This window comes from Lactuca serriola, chromosome 9, assembly GCF_051521515.1.
Source record: "Lactuca serriola cultivar US96UC23 chromosome 9, Lser_US96UC23_V15, whole genome shotgun sequence".
In the NCBI taxonomy this organism is placed as follows: domain Eukaryota; kingdom Viridiplantae; phylum Streptophyta; class Magnoliopsida; order Asterales; family Asteraceae; genus Lactuca; species Lactuca serriola.
In genome coordinates, this window is record NC_136416.1 from 89,677,858 (window position 1) to 89,687,426 (window position 9,569).

Below are 9,569 nucleotides of genomic sequence, written 5' to 3' on the forward strand. Positions count from 1 at the left end.
CATGAATAACACCTATCAAACCTAATTATATAAATTATAACAAGTAAAATTAAAACAAATAAATAAATGATCTTGTTTAAGTAACATTTAAAACAAATTTATATAGAAACAAATTTACCAAAATGTTTGAAAGTACATTGCTTATATTTAATATAGGATTCGTGATGCATTAATTTCTCATAAATAAACTTAGATTACAGAAATAGTCATTCTTCCATTAACGTTTCTAGAAAATTTAAACAAATAGTATTTGTTCTAAAAAAAAATTACACGGTATTACAATAAATAGATATTAAATGTCCATAAATGTTGATTGTTTAAATTCATTACCTAAATGGTATATGAAAAAAAAAGTAAACTTGTTTATATAAGTCCTTCAATTTAGGAAGTTAAACATTCAAAAAACATGTATACATCTTACATATAAGTAGTATTATTAGGTAGCATTTAAACCAAAAAAACACTTAATTGACAAGTAGAGATTAAATAATTTGAAAAAAAACAGAAAATAACAAGTGCCCAGTTACATAAGAAGATGAAATGTGGCAAAAATGATTTTGATTTGTTATAGTAGAATTAATAGATATAAGTAAGAGTGTATTATATATATATATATATATATATATATATATATATATATATATATATATATATATATATATATATATATATATATATTACCTATGATTTTACTTTAGATTTTGTACCTATACATGGAAATATAAAGACATTTGCACATAAAAGGATTATTTTGAGTTATGTTCGTGTTTAAAGTTTAATAATTAACCTAGGTAAAAGTGGTAAGATCATTAGGGCATTAATTTCGTATTTCGTTCGGGGCATGAAAAATCAATGGATCAGCCCTGCTTACATCTATCATAATTTTATAAGAAAAAAATTAAAACACATTTCATCTTCTTTCTTCTTGTTATTCGTTACCACTTTTGATTAGTTTATATAATATATCAACTTGACATTCCACCTCATTTTTTTCCTTCGGTTAAACCATGAATTGTGAACAATATCGATGACATTACAAGTTTCTTTTTCTTTTTATAACGAAAAAAATATGAAACTATCTATGTATCCAATTATTATTATTATTATTATTTTAAATAAATAAGAATATATGATATAATCCCAAAAGGTCTATATATATGATAATGTTTCCCATGGTATAATGTATGTCCATCTAGTATTGTAAAAATAGTATAAGATAAGATGTTAAATACATGAAATAAAAACTTATTTTGGATAAATTTTCACTTTTGATAATATATGTTCATTTCAAATAATGTGTTTGTTTACATCTTTTTAGATATTACACCTCTAAGACTTAGACATTAATTGACATAATTTATAGTGTTACTAATGACATGCGATGAATAACTCCTTGTCTATTCTCATTCGTTTAATATTTTTTCTTTTCAATCTAAGCTGCTCTAATAGACTATTTACGGTTTCTTAACCTCTCCCTCATCCATTATCTTTAACTCCTCCCTACGTTCTCACCGGCTTCTCCTCCGACCCCCACTATTTGCTTAACTCCTCCCCACGTTTGGTCCATTCTCTCATAAACCATCGTCCCCCACAACCATTTACCCCATTACCCTCATGTAAAAATAAAAAAAGGAAACATATGTATAGCAAGATGTGTTATAGGTTCGTAATCCAAACCAACACGACACATCGATTCTTCTGCCTCGACGCCTCACTATTCCAGTCTTACTATTACTATAACTACTCAAAAAACTCAAGGTAAGCCATTAATATACAATTTATGCTTCATATATTGGGTTTTTTTTAACATTACAAATTTAGGCCTAATATTCATGGTTTGTATGTTTTGAACATCACAATCCTTAACATTCCAGTCTTATGGCTAAACTTCCAACTCCTTCAACTCTTATCCACCACTAATATTTAAATCAAATCATGTATGTTTCTCATATCTGTTTCACTTTCAATGAACTTAAAGAAATCTAGGGTTCTATTTGATGGTTTTTGAACATTACATCATTCCTATGGTGCACATGCAAACCCTAAAGCTTTGGATCTAGTTTGTCTAGTGTACATGCAATAATTATCCAAAGCTCATAAGCCCTAGATCTAACATACTATGATCGAAATTAACATATGATTAGGGTTTAGATCTTACCTTGATTTTTATGTAGAAATAACAATCACAATCCTCCTTGATCTTGACTTCAGAAAGCCTAGTGCCTCAAGTCTTGCACCTCTAGTGGAGTCACAAACACCACTAGCAACAAGATGACATAGGAGAGGGAGGAGGAGGCACAAAATTCGTCCAAGGGCTCTCTTAGAAGGTTAGGGACGAATTTGGTGACCTATAGGGTTCCTTTTATAGTTAGGCTTCTAGAGTTATCAACCAGGAAACCCTAATCCAGTTGCTTATTCCTTAAGCAGCCCAAAGATCCTTCCAGAAGGCCCCTTGGACAATTTCTATACGGACCCTCATATAAAATTCTTCCATTGCTTCCTTATGGATTGTAGGGTTTCAAAGCACTCCATGGATGATGGAAATGGGCCCCTTTGATGAATTCTAGGTTAAAAGCCCAAGAATTGTCTTTTCCCTATAAATAGTCCTGTATTATTCATAATTAGGGTTAAAAGAGTGAGGCAAAATGTAGCCGACACGTGAGGTTTCTTATGTAGTGTTAGATTCTTTAGTCTATGATGAAAGTGTAATTTATTCCTCTTGTTTTAATAAATCGAGTGATCATTCGACCTAATCTTCATATTTGTGTTTGTTCTTATTTTCTGCATCTTGTTCATTAAATCTCAAGTAGGGTTTTATTCCCAACAAGTGATATCAGAGCGGGTCTTTGAAGATCTATTGATTGTTGAAGTATCGGTTCTTGGTTTGATGATTTTCTGCACAAGTTATTGAAGATTATTGGTGTTTTGGAGTCTTGGAATCAAGATTTTTGTTCAATCTACTGTTCATGGAGACTTATGTATTCTGTTACTGTTCATCATGGTAATTCCAATCCGATTCTCATTTTGTTCATCTTTTTCTATGGATCTGATTTGTTTTATACTCAAAGTCTTTTGCTTCAAGTATTATCCATAAATCTATACATTTTGCCCAAATCACGAGTTACCGCTCATATCGTTTACTTGATTCAATGTGGCCCACATTACAATCTGATATTGTTACTGTTCATATCGTTTATTTGAGCCCATCACTTCTAAATCATTTGTTCCGATTCTTCCTTGTTCGTATACTTCGTCTGTTTATTCTTTACTTTTGATTGAACTTTCATTAAATTAGTATTCTATTTTGGGTTTCCTAGTCGAATGAGTTGATCGATTATTGTTTTCACCATACAAATCCTCGTGTTAATCGATCATATATTTCAGATCGTGTTCTTGATTTTTCTTGATTATTAGCTTTCTTGTTCGATTGAAGTTGTTGTTGTTCTCCGATTTAATTAATCAATCCTTGTTCTTGAATCGACTTGAGTAATTCATAAGTTTCAGTTTAGTTTTGACTTGGATTGATCTAAAAATCAATTTAGAGAAGATAGTTTTGGTGTTCTTGAGTATCTGGTAACGTTGAAGAACTAAGGATGAACAGATGAAGAATTGGAAAATCATTGTTGAATCGGTGTGTTTAATCTAAAATATCGATTGGAATAATGGTTTAGTTGTTTTTCAATTGTGATGAAATTGATGGCTTGCTTCCGATTCAAACTCGATGGGTCAAACGAAAAAGTCAAAATCAGAATCGTGACTACAATCGGAACTAATAATATTGAATTTGGAATCGGAATGGTCATGTTTGCAATTGCTTATCATTGATTAAAGTCAAAATTTTGTGTTGAGGAACAAAAATGATTTGTAATTGCTTTGAAGACCTGTTCACAATCGGCAAGCAGGTCTCTTAATAGAGGCTTAATAACATCGATCGAATGATGTTGGATTCGCAATCTTACCTAAAAACGAACGAAATTGACTGTGATATGGGTGTTTCATGAACTACAAACGAATCAATCTCAATTGGGATGAACATTGCTCAACAGAAAAGTCAAGATCGGTGTGAAATCTTTACCTGCGATTGGAAGCAAACCTATGATTGGGTTTGTTTGTTAGCTCTTGTAACGAAAGAATGGAGATTCGGCTTGGGATAAAGCTGATGCACTTGGACCGAACCTGGAACAACGACCTTGGGTTCTCTTGTTAATGGTTGGAGCAAACGGAGGATGAACCGAAAGCGAACCCGTACTCGAACCGAACATGGTTTCGGTTCAATGAACCTGGACCGAACTTGGTTTCGGTTGCTTGTACTCGGAGCGAACCTATTGCAGTCAATGTTTATATGTGCCAATTTCAAGGTTTCATGTTTGGTTTAAGTCATCGTTGAAAGATCAACTGGAGTATGATGTTGTGCTCTTTCATCTACGTCTAAATGGGGAAGAAAATAATAAAGTTTAATTTTTGGTCCCTGCAACTTCAGTGCATTGGCACTTTTGGTCCCTGTTGTTTTCACAGATTGGTATTTTTGGATCATTTCCAGTTTTTGCTTCAAATAAAGGGGTATATTGATACTGAATTACTATTCCAGCCCCCATCTTTCAGCAAGTGACAATTTCGGCCCAATATTCAGAAAAGTTTACTACATTGAGGGCCGGTAAACAGTTTTGGATTTTTCAACGATCATATTTTTTCGTGAACAGCAAAATAATGATTCCATCAAGTCTTGGCGGTTAGGAAAGTCATTGATCGTGATAACGACAAATTTTCATGACTTTTTCGGATTTTATACTTTATTGTGTATATCATTTTGTCGCGGGGGAGCTTAGAAAATTTTTATCCATTCAAGATCATTCTCATGACCATTTGAAGGCTTTATAATCATGTTTTTTATTATAAATTGGGGGAGAATTTGGTATGGTCATTCGAAATTGGATTTGTGACTTTTCAAAGTTGAAGATTTTTGATAAAGCTTGTGGTAGAATTATGAAGGTAACTTTTACAACGGAAGTTCTTCATCGAGATCTGCTAAAGCTTTTACAGAGAAGTATCCTTTACAGCGGAAGTTCTTTATCGAGCTCTGCTAAGGACTTGTTATATCTCCGACTTCTTGTATTTTCTCGATCAAGTGGCGTTACGAATCTTAAAGTTTGGATTCTTACATGATATTTTTTGATGGCTTATATCATTAGCTTTTTTGAAGATCATTATGACTTGGAGGGGGAGCTCTTCAAAGACAAGAAGTGATTCGGTTTCTTTGTTCTGAAATGGGTTTTATGGCGGGTTTGGTTTTCATGAAGATTCTTTGGGATTACATTCGAAAATGAAGTTTAAATACATTACTTCAGTTCTTGATTTATATATCCTAGAGCCCGTATTTGAAGACTATTGAAGAATCAAGATCCGTGGATTGCTTCATATATTCCTCGTTGCAGATCTTTTTATTTGCTAGATGCTTGTTTTGGAAGTTAAAGCATTGTCATTCATTCCATACTTTGAGGGGGAGATTGTAGGGTTTCAAAGCACTCCATGGATGATGGCAATGGGCCCCTTTGATGAATTCTAAGTTAAAAGACCAAGACTTGTCTTTTCCCTATAAATAGTCATGTATTATTCATAATTAGGGTTAAAAGAGTAAGGAAAAATGTAGCCACCACGTGAGGTTTCTTATGTAGTGTTAGATTCTTTAGTCTATGCTGAATGTGTAATTTATTCCTCTTGTTTGAATAAATTGAGTGATCATTCGACCTAATCTTCATATTTGTGTTTGTTCTTATTTTCCGCATCTTGTTCATTAAATCTCAATAACGGTTTTATTCCCAACAAGGATCCTAAGCCCAACTTTGTAACTATCTTATAATTACAATATCAGTCCCCTTAATTTAATTAATCTCTTTTGACCACAAAATTAATTCTTAATTAATTTTTTATCAATATTAATTAAATAATATGATTTCTCTTTTAATATATTATTCACATAATATATTAACAAATCATAATTAATCCTTTTTCTCCTTTATTCATCATATCAGTTGCTATGGTGAAGGCAACCCAAAAGGACCATGCTCATAATCGTTTCTAGTACATACCAAAATAGTTATGGGATTAGACATCTAATCCAATAGTCTCCCACTTGGATAAGTCTAATAACTATTTTGCAAGTACGACTTCATAATCTGATTAGCAATCATAGCTTTAAAAAGTTGTTGTCCACTATGATCTTATCAGGAACGTGTCCTTTAGATAAGGGATCATATATTCCTCCATTCTATATATCATATAGACATGAGACATTGATTATAATCATTCTCTCTATCTATGTGTTGTTTCCTGATTTCCGATTTCCGATTTATAACGACTAACAACAGACTACTATTGAACAAATCAACTTAGTCCAGGCTTGGCCAAGCGCTTAGGGTGTCATCACTAAATCAAAGAGGGGCTCACAGATATCGCTTTTATGCCTCTTAGGGTAAATGGAACAGATAAACTTCGACTCAAATGCTCGCTTGTATTTACTTATCGAATTACATACAACAATATGTTTTAAAACACAAAGTTATTGGTGCGTTTACATATTATCAATCTACAACCGACTTGCAAACTACAACTCACACGTCTTGGTTTCAAGAATATAAGATATTATCGTCTCACTAATCACTCGTGATAAAATTCATGAAGTGATTCAAGGGAGCGTGGCTTTAATCCAATACTCAAATCTTATTTCAGAATCACTCATGAACACTGCAACAGACTTTTGCTATGTCTAAAACGCTTTAGACAATCTACAGCCAAATTCATGACAGTCTTACCTCATTACCTACTTCCAAAGTATGATTGCATGTAGATGGTTTGAATAATCTTTTTATTGGGGAAGTCAAAACATGCAAAGTGAAAAACAAGAATAATCAAACCCAATATGACCCCAAACTTTTGAGTATAAATAAAACACCTTTTATTTAGTCACCATATTAATTACACATTATTCATTGTATAATGTTTCGAATAGTCAACTTATCACTTGAATTATAACAACAGTTGTACCATGCTCTAATCATGCACACTATGTTTACCTATGGTCATTACTTTGTGAAATAGATCAACTGAACACATTTCCAACGATACTCATTTCACAACTCCTAATCCTTATCATAAGTGTAAGAATACCGAATTCTTGCCACTGTTAGAATATGTTAGATTCTAACATTTTATGCAACGATCCTTTCATAATGTCACAGTACCAAAGCCACCAAGACATTGCCAATGATATTACAAAGTGCTCTATTGGAGATTGTTACAAGGCAATTCCATAGATATGAAGTTTCACATTAAAAGTACATTCCTTTGAACATCCTTCTTGCATAAAAGTTTCTAATCCAGACATAGATTCTTGATATCCAGCTCCCATTTATGGAAACATTTCCATATTTGCCATATGACAACTCATTCTAAATAGAGTCCTCTCTATTCATAATAATGTCAATATGTTACATCAAATATTATACTTCCAACTGTCTACAAGTGACCAATCCTTGGCGAACCTTAGATTGTCCTTGACAGTTGTTTAATTAATTTCAGTCATATCCGGTTCTGGTCCTTTTTCCCTTTTTATGCCCTAGGCATTTGGAAAATCAGAACGGACGAATATTAAAGCATATGCAATCGATCCTGTACCTGAAGTGTATGGGATACGATACATACTGTCTTACATAAAGACATGATACTTTACCAGTCTCTCGCTATACTATTGTCATATATAGAATTTCCTTATGTTGAATCTTTTCAACATATAATTCATATATGTCTTTTGACTAAATTTCTCAATCTAAGCTTTTAGATTTGAAATAAAGTATAAGTTCCTCTCCCTTAATTATAACAAAACAACTTTTCAACCTCTACAACTTTGCGAATTGAAACTTATGCTTTCTATAATTAATATTGCTAACTCACAATACTTAACATAAAAATCATTCTCTCCACTAACATGATAATTATATCCATACCAGCATAACACTTATCCTCCCATTAATCATGACATGTATTCAGAAATCAACTAAACTTCTAGAAAATAATACTTATTGGCTTTCTTCACCAAAGTTCATGTTTCTAATATGAGATGCTTTGATAAGCCTTTATCTAAGCTTCTCAAACTTATACACCTTTCCTTAGATAACTCACATGTGTGTCTAAACTATTTCAGAACCTACAACAGTAAGTCCCGAATGTTCAGACTTATTGACATTTCTCATAATTCGAACAATGAAGAGGGATGTCGTAATCATAATCGAATTTGAGAATGAAATTTACACAATAGTTAACTCCTTAAAATCTTCCTTGTGAAAGCATTTCCTCGCAATCATTTTCATGATATGGAGAGAAACCTTATGACACTTAGATTTTATGATGTATGTGCTCTTATCCATGTGAAATTGTCATAACCATAATCATAAGATAATTTTTGTGACAAATCCAAACTCCTATGGACTGAACTTGTTCAATCTTAATTTCTTGCCTCATGGCAACACGAGCGCCCACCATTGCTTCCAAGTTGTTAAGCAACTCACCTATATAGATCAATGAACTTTCATTAATCAAGGTGCTTTGCCTCTATGATTTCAAATGAGAACTCATAGAACTCACATGCATAGTTGACTTAACTGGAATGGCACAGAAAACAAGAATATGTCAACTAGTGATAGATCAATTCTTGAAGCTTTTCAAGATCATTAAGACTCCCACTGACCTCTTGACATATAAGATTCCCTTGTCAAGAAACATTTCTTTACAAACGAATACTCAAGAGTTAGTGCGGATTCTTATCATGACAACACTTCATACAATTGGTCTTAGTCGGTCTTTGTCTTATCCAAGACATGACAACTTACCAATTTCAAATGTGCAGGAATAAGAAAACCTTTCCTACTCCACACTTGATGAGTGTTTTAAACTTACTAGAGACGTGTCACTCATATCACAATCTTGGAGTACGATTCTAAGACTTGATTTTGGAATGCAGTATGATTCACCTTTTGATCTAACCACTTCAACAATTCCTGATTCCTCTTCTTAGCAATACTAGTAAACTAATATTTACTTAGAGGATCAATTGTGATATGATTTCATAATCAATGAGACGAACATAAAACATGATACTAAAGTACTCTCCCATGTTTTCAGATTGGAGAAACTTTTATCTTTCTGCCTAATTATTTCTTCTTATTTGTTCTGCCATTCATTGAAATTTTTCAATGATTCAGAATTACACTTAATCTTGTAAGCATAACCACATTTTCTAGAATTTTAGTAAATCATGAAGAATAATCTTATTGTTATTTTTGGTGGACTTGACCAGTGCACAACATTGCGTACCAGATCTCCTAGTCTTTCACTTGACTCACATACTTATGTGAACAAGGAATTAGTCTTAATTTCCTAAGTACCAAGATTTCCATACATCACATGACTCAAATCATATGATTCCAAGCTTCTGTCCAATTGAAACTTGGGTGATGGGAATCTTTCCTTACTTAGAAAATTACGACACTACCATAAATAACATAACTAACAATCAC